The sequence below is a fragment of the Camelus ferus genome, chromosome 3 (assembly GCF_009834535.1).
Source record: "Camelus ferus isolate YT-003-E chromosome 3, BCGSAC_Cfer_1.0, whole genome shotgun sequence".
Lineage (NCBI taxonomy): Eukaryota > Metazoa > Chordata > Mammalia > Artiodactyla > Camelidae > Camelus > Camelus ferus.
The window spans coordinates 57,537,430-57,547,969 of NC_045698.1; the positions used below are offsets into that span (position 1 = coordinate 57,537,430).

General features: G+C 39.1%; 1 pseudogene; it reads right to left on the minus strand.

Moving 5' to 3' along the window:
• Positions 1-2,238: 2,238 nt before the first annotated feature.
• LOC116662169 lies at positions 2,239-4,612 on the minus strand (annotated as a pseudogene).
• Positions 4,613-10,540: the final 5,928 nt, after the last annotated feature.

Consider the following 10,540-nt stretch of genomic DNA (forward strand, 5'->3'; position numbering starts at 1 on the left):
GAGTGTTGAACTCTTTATAATTGTACTTTTAATATTTCTTTTTTAACCTTTACCTTTTTTTGGTGAAGCTTTGTATTTAGGTAGATTTGAACTTAAGATTGTTATATTTTCTTGAAGAACTGATCACTTCATCATTTTATTATGCCTTTCTTTGCCTGTGACAATTTTATTTGCACTGAAGACTACTTTGACTGATATCTGTGTGGTAATCATCTTTAAAGCTGTTGCTTTATAATAAAGCATTATCTTTATTTTGGTTAGTGTTTGCTTAGTACGTCTTTCCCCTTGCCTTTCCTTTTAATCTACGTATTTATATTTAAAGTAGGATGCTTAACATATTCTACAGCATATGTTTGGCTCTTGTATTTTCATTCAGTCTGATGATCATTGTCTGGTTGAGGAGATGGATTTGAGATTTATTGCTGTCATGGTTATTCTCAGGGTGCCACACTCTTCAAAGTTCTGTAGTGATGACTTGTGTTCAGGGTTGGGTTAGTTTTCCAGAGCATTGCCTGCTTGGCTTTGACTTTCAAGTTTTGCCTTGCTTTTGTGCCTCAGAGAGTCTCTGTGTGTGTTCTTCTCTTATCCTTCTCCAACAGTTTTCTCCTGTTATTTCTCATTCAGCACTTGGTAGCTTGGTGGTGGGAGGAGCTGTGGGGATTGAGCATTCTTTGTTGTTCTGATTAAACCTTCAATTTAGGCAAGCCCCACATCCCTATGTCTCAGTGGTGTGGCCTTCACTATTTTCTTGCCTCTCCCCTGGCTATAGTTGTGGCCCAGTGCCTATTCCTGCCACTCATCCAGTATTTTTTTTTCTTTTTCCCGTCCCCTTCCCCTTCCCCTTCCTTATCTACAATGAGTTTTAAATCTAAGAGTGACAGTGTTTGTTGCCCTTCTCTTCACAAATTATATAGGAGAAGTAAGGGTAAAGATTCTGAGAGGAATTTCTTGCTCTACCTGCATAGATTCTGTTTCCTTCTCCTGGGTCTATGCCATACTGGATGTTTTCTTAGTGGTCTTTCTGATAGTTTCTATGACGATCTGGTAGGTTTTGTTCAGAGAGAACCTACAAGATAATGAGGATTTCCCTAATTCTGTGCTCCTCCAGGGGCTTCACACTGCCCAACAGACTATACTTGGCCTAAATCAACTCCTCAAATATTCTGGTTGAATTCTTCTTACAGGTATCTATAGCTTCCCTAGGCACATATGTGATCTCACCTTCTCTCTTCCACCAGATGCCTTTCTTTCCTTAGATTTGATGCCAGTTCTTTTCTCTGCAACCTCAGTTCTCCAATACTTTTGAAAAGAAGTCATAAATTTGAAAGTTAATCTGACTCTTTTATAAGAATGAGAGTGACATTCTTTAGCCTTCTATACTCCAGAGCAGAAGCCAGATGTCTTATTAAGATAGCTTTAATGTCCAGAAAGCCTTCTTTTCTCTGATTATTTTTTGCCTTTGAATAGCAATCTGATCTTGATTTAAGGATGTGCTATCTTCTCTAATCTAAGAATATTAATAAAATTTTGAAATATTATATTTCCAAATTTATTTCTTCTGTCTTTACTGTCATCTGTTGTGTTGTTCATCTTATACTTTCTATCTTATTGTTTTATTTTTTTTTACTGCTAATTTTTGAATTTCCATCTATATCTTGAATTGAGGTTAGGATAATTAATGAAAGTGATTGTACTTATCTTCTAGTCTGTTTCCCCAATAGTCTTCTCCTTGGAATTTAAGACCTGCATCAAGCCCCTTTGTACATATTCTAGAAAAGTTCTTATTTAGGTGCGTAAAGAGAGAGGTTGCAATAACCTGTCACTTTCTTCATAGCCAAATTAAGGTGAGATTTATTCTGAATTACTGACTTTTATACTTAGCACCATCGTTTATTCTCTAGTAGATCTTCACTTTTTTGAAAGAATACCACTTTAGTTTTTTTGGAGGGGTGAGGGCCACTGCCCTAAACATCAAGTTTATTGTGCTGTTCTCACATTCCAAACCCAACCCCCTTTCCCAATGGGGGATAGTGGAGGGAAGGATTTTCACAGTACCTGCATGCCTCCCCACCAACTTCCCCTTTTTAACTCTCAGTCCATCTATCCATGGTCCACTGAAACGCAGCTAGGAACAAGGCCGAGGAGAAATGGGAGTCTCTCTTTGGGAGAACAAGAGAAAAAGTCTAGAGAACTTGATACCCCCCACCTCCCGTGCCCTAGGAGAATGGAGGTCAGCAAACAGTCCATGTCATCCAGCCCAGTGCGCTAGGGGAGAGGAAGATGATGGTAACTCCAGCACAGCTGGGCTTGCTGCTTAGGTGCCAGAGATGTAGGGAAGAGGCTGGGGCAGCACACAGGAAAAGCTTTCTTGCAGATCCAAGAAAGGAAACTATTTTTGGAGCCAGAAAGGAAAGACCTTGGGATACTTTCCTCTTCTCCCAGGTCCTTAGGAGCAGCAGGCGGCTTCTGCACACTTTCTGTTCAGGGGGCCACTTAGTGGCTGGGGAAACAGGCCTTGTGGAACAGGTACACAGGACGCTGGAAGCCTTTGGAGATGTTGTGGGGTGTGGCCACGAGCTCATAGCTGGAGAAGCCCACCTCTGGGATGTCAGGTAGGAACTGAACTGCTCTGGCTTCAGCTGGATTTGATAGTAGTTCTTGTAGATTGTTTCCATAAGGGTCTTTCTCTTGCCATAAGATGACCAAGTTTGGGGCTCCAGGACTAGGATGCCTGCAGGATGTAGGTGCCGGTAGATCTGGCAAAACATATGCTTCAGCCCCTCGTCTCCTCAGTTCAGATGCACCCACTTGGTGAGGCTGAGGAAGAGTACCACATCGCTCAGGTGTCTGGGCCTCCACCAGCTCATCTCGATCCAGCACATAGTTACCCGTGACAAAGACAACATTGTTGGGGAAGATGGATGTGTCAGCTCCATCCAAGGGCACTTGGGGTGCAGCAATGGGACCCTGACTGGCTGACATTGAGGCTGGGAAGCAGCTCCTCTTTCAGACAGTTGTGGTCCCTTCCTTACTCTCTGCTCCTGGGTCCCCTTCAGAAGTCTCGGGTGGCAGGCGCAGCTCTTCAGACAGGTAGTGTCGGATGTTTTGGCGGACGGAGTGGATGAGCAGGGCATCAATATACAGGCCCACCATGCGGGATAGGCCCCATTTACAGGCAATGCTCAGGGTCAGGTGGCCCACACTGCAGCCCAGATCTAGGACGTCCCGACCCCGAAACCACTCAGGCTTCAACACCCGAAGGCGCCCCTCCTCACAAGAAGGATTGCGGTACCCATAGTACTTGCAGTAATTCCCATACTGGAACTTGCGCTGCTGCTTTTTGAAACCTGCTGCAGGTAGTGGGTGGACCTGGTGGCGGCCTCCCCCACTCCCTAGGCCCTTTCTCTTGGGACCCTGGCCTCCACCCCGAACCCCTGCCTCTGACTTGCTGGAAGTCCTGCGACATTTGCGATGTTGTGAGCAGGAAGACGGGGTGCAGAGGTAAGTGAGGCAGCTGGAGGGGCTGAAAGGGAGCCTGAGGGACCCTGCAGGGCAGATGGAAGGGATGACACGACCTCATCCCTGAAGTTGATGTCTGTGTTGAGTTCATAGGGTTGGGGGACGTCCCGGTTCTGGCCCCTATGCTGCTGCTGCTGTGTGGTGCCCTCCCCATGGAGTGAGGGAATGAGGGGGGCTGTGGGCAGCACGGAGTGGCTGTCGTTCCCTCCAGTTGCCAGCTGCTACTGCTACTGGTGGTTGTGCTGTCCCCGGTGTCTATGCCTCTTCCGGCCAGTCTTGAGTGGTGAAGCAAGAACTACTTGGGCCTTATCAGTGCAAGTATTCAGACTGAGAGGGTCAGTAATATCTTTGGGGATGAGGGTCTCCACTGAATCTCGCCCCTTGGCCAAAAGTGGGGATGACTTAGGAGTCTCTGCATTGAGTGCACGGCTCACTTCCTCATCCAGGAGACTATTCCGGTTCAGCTGATCAAAGATATTGCCCCCTCCAACCCCCGGAGGAAGTTGGAAGGTAAGACAGTCACAGTCCGAATTAACCCGCCTGCGCCTCTTGAAGGCCGGATATTTGAAGCCTCCACCACCTCCCCCTACATTACAGCTATTTCTCCTCTTCCCCACCACGTCCCCCAGGTGGGGCTGATAGCCATTACAGGGTCCAGTTCTGCTTCACCTGCTCCTCCTCGCTCCTCCCCCACATCTGGGGGAGCGGCTCGCCAGTGGGGATCCCACAAGCGGGCCTCCCCGTGCGCCTGCGCCTGGGGGCCGCCCCTAGTTGCTGCTGTGACTGGCGCCCCAGGGGTGGATGCAGCGCCGGGGCTCTCCTTGCTAGTCCCAGGAGCCGGGGAGCCCGCCGAGTGCACGTGCGGCCCGGCCCACGCTGTGTCTCGCCGTGGAGCTCCCCGAAGGCAGCCTCTTGGTGCGGTTGCACCGTGCGGCTGCCCCCCTCCGCCCGACTCATCTCTGGGCAGCAGCGGCGGCGGGGCTGGCACCAGAAACCACTCCTTCTCCGCCACCATCTCGATCATTTCCTCTTCTTATTCTGTCCCAGTCGAGGGCAACCGGGGGGACCAGGGGACTTAACCCCCCTTCCTAGACCCCGCTCCCTTCCCTCTCACTGTAGTTTTAATGAGAAAATCACACTCACCTAGCTGCTTGGACACAATCCTTTGTACCTGCTGACTGTAAATGTAGTTGCGTCCATTGAGCAGAATGAATTCTATACCTGTTGGAGATTTCTCTGTGCCTATTTTGGTCTCTGATTTTCTTCAATTTGGTTTATTTATTTTCTCAATCCCATCTGCTCCGTGGTATCTGGAGATTTATTAAAAACAAAACAAAACAAAACACCTGGTACAGGTGTGCTATGGTCTCACTTTTTATGTCTCCCAAGAATTCATATGTTGAAACTTAATCCCCAAGAGATAGTATTAGGAAATGAGGTCTTTGGGAGGTTATTAGGTCATGAGGGCTGGGCCCTTGTGATTGGGATCAGTGTGCTTCTTATTAAAAAAAAAAAAAAAAAAAAAAATCTGGAGAGATCCCTTACCCCTTCACTGTGTGAGATTTCAGTAAAAAGCCACCCATCCTAAGAAATGGGCCCTTACTAGACACCAAACCTTCTAATGCCATGATGTTGGATTTCCCAGCCTCCATAAATGTGAGAAATAAATATTTGCTGTTTATAAGTACCCAGCCTATGTTATTTTGTTATAGCAGCCTAAGTAAGCTTAGACAAGTTTACAATTTTCTCTGTGTTTTTCTGAATTTATTCCCTGTTTCCATTTTGTAACTATTTACTGTTTTTTCACTGGGATATTTGGGAGGAAACAACTCTAAATGTAATTTTTCAGACCACCATCTTGAATTCAAAATTTTTATTGAACTTTTAAATCTTCTATTTCTTCTTTAAAAGAGAAAATAAAATTATTTTAACAGAAAAAAATGACATATTTTAATACTTTGAGTTTGGATTCCAATTTGTAAATTAAATTTACAAAGCAATTCTTACTACATTGATCTTTTTAAGAATAACATAAACTTACTTAAAAATACAGGATAGTCATATTATATAGATACCATGCAGAGAATTTTTAAAAAGCCTCTATTTTAAACATCTTATAGGAATTCCTTTGAAATACACTTCTATAGGTCTTTTTACCTCACCATGGAGTTTTATAAGCAATGGATCTTTTCATCTTCTCTGTAAGGATACTTAGGCAAAGAAGGGATAAATAGCATCCTCTGGGTATAGTCTGAGTAAAATGGAACTTCAAATGAAACTCTTAAGATTCTGAATCCTCTCGAAATCCTTCACCTTTGGAGTCTTAAACTTAAAAAGTGATCTACTTGTACGCTAAATTTATAAGCATAATTTTCCATGAAAGAGCACCAGAGCCAGTTGTTTACAGGGCTTTCATCTCCATGTATCTCTTTCAGCTGCAGTCTAAGAGAAGTGCACAATGTAACTACCCAGTGTTTAATTTTCTATAGTTACTTTCCTTAAGAATGAATTTATCAGGGAGAGAAATCTAGGCTTTTTAGTGCCACATCTGAACTGCTAGTCTGTTACTTCTGCCTTCAGTCTATGTTGCTATTAGGTGCTATTCCCAGGTCTTTCATGTTCTTGTGTTTATATTAAATAATGAAACAAAATACTATTTAAGTTGGAAGTTTGTTTCCTCACAGGCGTAATAAATAGGCAGATATGTATCTTTCTGATGAAACAGATAAGGTTTTCATGGGAAACTGTTGGGAACATAATGCAGATCAAAATAAAATCTTAAAATCTCATGTCATCACATCTATCTATGACCATCTCTCACCAGAAACTTGGATGCTTGTGTCAAATTATCCTACACTCTAGGATGCTTCCTGTAGTTTATTTCTAAACTAACTAAGATCCTTAAACCACAGTGAGACCATATCAACTTTAACCACTGCATTCCCCTCCCATCCCACCTAACCTGGACATCCAAGAGACCTCTAATATTACTTGCCAATCAATGATTGGATGGATAGATGAAAAAGTAAATAAAAACAGTTGTCATCTAACTGGCTTCCATTACATAACATAGATTGTAACTTTTTTGTGTGTGAAATATGTACTATTTTTCAGTCTTTACAATATAGTGTGCAATTAGCTTTTTATTTGCCATTCTGTTTTATCTGTGCCTACGGAGCTAAATCAAGCAGAAAGCTTCATCTACAGTCAAAAAGCCTAACCCACTGAGCACACAAATTGTAACATCGTTTACACTTAATGAAGAGATACAGGAATTTCCATCCTCCAGCCCTGGTCAAATTACCTAATTCTCTGGTGGCTATGTTTTGCCTACTTAACTTTTCTATGTAGCGACTATTACTTTTACTGTTTTTCTCCATCTTTTGACTACCTTTTAAAATTATTTTACACTTTCATTTATAACTACCTAGGGGTGAAATGCAACAGCTATTTTTTGTGGTGGTTAAAGCAGTCCCTGAAGAAATGCATTTAAATTTGCAAAGTACTTTTGTTCCTTTTGAGACTTAAATTACTGCTCTGCAAATGCAGCATACTACAGATGCCAAAGCAGCTATAAAATAATGTATTGAGAGAGATTATAGACTTGTCTAAAATTACTGCATTGTTGTTATACTTGATATTTTAATTTTTACTAAGCTTCTTCCCTCTGTATTAAAAGTTTTAAGGGAATTTACTGTCATTACCCATTCCAAATGCAAACTATTTAAGCAGATAAAAATATGTTATCATGGAAGGCCATTTTGGAAGATCAGTTACCTTTTCAATAGATTCTTTGCATTTGGGAAATCATCTGTACATAATGGAAAAAGAAGTGTTTTAGTAATACTTAGTGAACTCAAGATGTGCAGCAGTACCTTAATGACTGTCAAATTATCTACACATATGTCATTCAAGTGTTTGGTTTCAGTTGGTTTCTTATTTTGGAGTAGATCCACAGTAGACCTATTTTGTCTGTGGTAGTCAAAATAGTCTCTTCAATCTGCTTCATTAATTGCTTTAGTTCAGCTAATATGCAGCTGTTTATGAAGAACCCATAACCTTTATTTTGGGGGCCTAATAAGAGGTAACCAAGCAAAAAAAAGTCAAGGTAATATGGAAAAAGTATTGTGACAAATGTTCTGTGTGATTGTTAAGAGATGCTGGAGAGAGAAAACAGAATAGAGTCTTCTGTTACAAGTGGAGTGAGATTTATGTGCATACCCTCCAAAGTCTCCTGGTATTTCTCTCTGTGTGTGTATAAAACAAAAAAAAGAAAAAAAAAAAAAAAAACCTTTGATTAATATCTAACCAAAATCATTTTCTCAGAAAATTTCTCAGCTTTATTCAGTTCACTCTGCTTGTTTATTTATATGCTGTTCCTGTTGCTATTAATTACCATGAATGAATCTTTGTCACTTCCTATTTTCTTAGTGGCTTTGTATGTGTATTAATATTTGCTGAAATTTCTCTTTATCTTTCCTAGTTTGTTGTACAGTGTGTGAAGAAAAGGGATTTGGCATATGCCATTTCCATACTGTTCAATAATTAGTGGTCAGTTATACTAAAGAACTGGGTTATAATATTTTTCCAGCTTTATTTATTGAAAAAAGTGATTATTAATGTATATTGAACGATTAAATATGAGCAATATAAATTTTCTATCTTTATAGATTTTTATCACTTGAGCTCAAAATTAGTAATGTAAATACGTCTTTAACACATGTTCATGATTATGATTTCAGATTAAGGAAATGCAATCATGGGATGGCAGGAATTTAAGAAAAAAATGATAATAAAAATTTTTTAAGCCTTATGTCTTTTTTCCCCTAATTTCGTAGTTATTTTAATATGTGGCCAAAATGGCACAGAATGCTGAACTTGATTGCTGTATTTAATTAACTAGTGTATTTGAATATTTAATTAAAAACCAAGAGAATCATAACTATATGGGACTATAAAGCACATATTTATATTTTCATTTTCCTCTAAAAATCTTTTTGTTTTTAAGAGTTAGGCACTCTAAATCTGGACATCTTTCAAGGGCCTATCCTGGGGAAATTATTCTTTGTGTGCTTCTTTTAATCTTTTAACCATTTAATGAGCCTAATAATGATGCTATGTTCTAGATATAAATTGTCTTCTAACCTAAAAATTCTACCTGATTGCTGCCTTTTACATTAATCACTTTTTCATTCTTCATTGCTTTAAAATAAGATTTTCGTGTTTCCTTTAACTCTTCTTAATACCCCACACACAAAATTTTATTTTTCTATTTTAATATGAAACATTTTTTTTTTTTTTAGTCAGCCTCTTGCGACACTATCCTGTTAGGAATTCTGCAAACTATACCTTAGCTACTGCTGAAGAGTTTAGTACTATCTCTCTTCAAATAGCATTTATCTTTCTCTGGACTAGTTTAGCCTAGGCAGTTCTGTAGGAACAAACAACCCCTGAATCTCAGTGGTTTGTCTTATACTACATGTCCAGTGCTGGCTATCAGGGAGCTTTGCTTAGCTTGGTCAGTCAGGGTCTCACTGAGGAAGAGTTCACATCCCTACATGCTACCAGGATCTCAGTAGCCATTCAGGTGGGGAAGAGTGGGAGTCTGATAAATCACACATGACCTTTTCCAGTTTCACAAATTTAAGGACATTCGTATTGCTCAAATTTAGTTAATAAAGATGTAAATAAATATCAAACTTATGTCTGTTTTAGTATCTCTTCCAAGTTCTTTTAATTGTGTAATTTAATGATTACACCAAATTTATACATTTACTATTGACTATTGTTTTTAGTCTTATGTTTAAGGGCCACTGAGGATCACAGATGAAATCACTAATTAGACAAATTTCACAGTAACAGATTCAAAATTGAAACTCCCCTGTGTCAGATGCAAAAGCCATTGTATTGAGTTTACCTTATACTGAGAATAATTAGTTTCATCAAATGTTATTTTTACTATGCTTCTGATCTCAAAACTGAGTATATATTTCCCATTGCATCTTTGTTCAAATAAAGAAACAGTATAAATTTGAGAGACCTTTCATCAATATCATATTGTCTTACATTATCTCACATTGATACCTGTTTCATGCTGCAAACTATACCTGAACGTTTTTCTACTGTCAAATATGCTTCATTATATCTATAACTTCATATCCTGTTCATCACAAACTTAATATTACTACTCCTGTCATAAGACTAGCCATAAATGATTGTTACAAACCTTCAAGTTACTGTTGATCAGATTGTAAATAATCCTTGCATCACCCATTATTTAGTGGATAGAGAGTAATAGACTGTGTAAGAAAGTAATCATAAATAATAGAATTTTGTTATGTAAAATATGATATACTTTTATTATATCGATAAATATATATATCTGTACAAACATGTATGTATAATTTATGTAAAATAGTATATTTTATTCTATCTTATAACATATACCTGCTTATTGTATATTATAAATATACCTAATTATATACTCTATATAATTATAATATAATAAGTGAGGTTAACATACAAGATCACTTTTACATTTTTAGAGAACTTTTGCATTTTTAATGATTTCAAGGATATAGGCAATCAGGTGACACAAAGAAGTTGGAAGCAAGAAGAGAAGATTCCACTGGTCCTTTTTTCCTGCACATAACATGTTGTGGGCTATAATAGTATAGGAGATATGTGAGGTTACAGGGTTTTCTAACAAAGCAGGAAGAATTTTGGTTATGAAACATCTCTGTTTTATAGTCTTAAAAATTATATTATGTATTGGCCTATATTATTTACTTTTCTGTTAAATAAATGCTATTGTTTAAAAAAACCAAAAATAGAGCCCATGAACAGAGGCAATTAGTAGTGATTAATATTAGAACTAATTATACTAATAATGTCTGTGAGAAAACTATAACAATAGTTTAAAGTGTTTTTCTTTTCTTTTCTGTCACCTAATACAGCAATTCATTTTATCTCATTTTTTATTCTATATTATTTGTGTGTCTTATTTCACTCCTCATTACGT